Source organism: Nanorana parkeri, unplaced genomic scaffold (genome assembly GCF_000935625.1).
Source record: "Nanorana parkeri isolate BGI_ZX_2015 unplaced genomic scaffold, ASM93562v1 scaffold21, whole genome shotgun sequence".
NCBI lineage: Eukaryota > Metazoa > Chordata > Amphibia > Anura > Dicroglossidae > Nanorana > Nanorana parkeri.
The window spans coordinates 2,502,143-2,502,720 of NW_017306289.1; positions in this window are offsets into that span (position 1 = coordinate 2,502,143).

A 578-nucleotide genomic window follows, 5' to 3' on the forward strand; every position below is an offset into this window, starting at 1 on the left:
TCAACAGACTGCTTGGACTGGACCTTCACCAGAAGATCATCCAAGTATCCCACAATGTGGACCACTTGATAGCGCAATAGTGCAAGGATAGGAGCAAACCCCTTTGAGAATACCCTTGGGGCCATTGCAAGGCCAAAGGAGAGTGCCATGAATTTGAAAGGTTCAGACAAAGCGTAGGAATCTGGTGCAGAGCAACAATTGGTACATGCAGGTAGGCATTGTGCATGTTTACTGAAGCAAGGTAATCCCCTGTTGAAGGGAGGCAATGATTGATTGATTGCGGCGATTCCATGTGGAACTTGTGAACCCACAGAAACCTCAGACTTTAGTTCTAGGATGGGACCGTGAACAGATTGGAGTAAAGCCCCCATAACCTCTCCTCTAAAGGAACAGGGGCAATGCCCACTGCAGACAGATTGGATGGCATAAAAAGAGGAACTAAGAAAACAATTCGTTTGTAACCCTGGAGTGGGCCCACAGATCCTGGATGTCTCAAACCCAACTGACAGCAAAGGCCGACAGAGATCCGTCCGCCCCCCCCCCCCCCCCAACAAAAAAAAGGGCCCCCAAACCCCTTT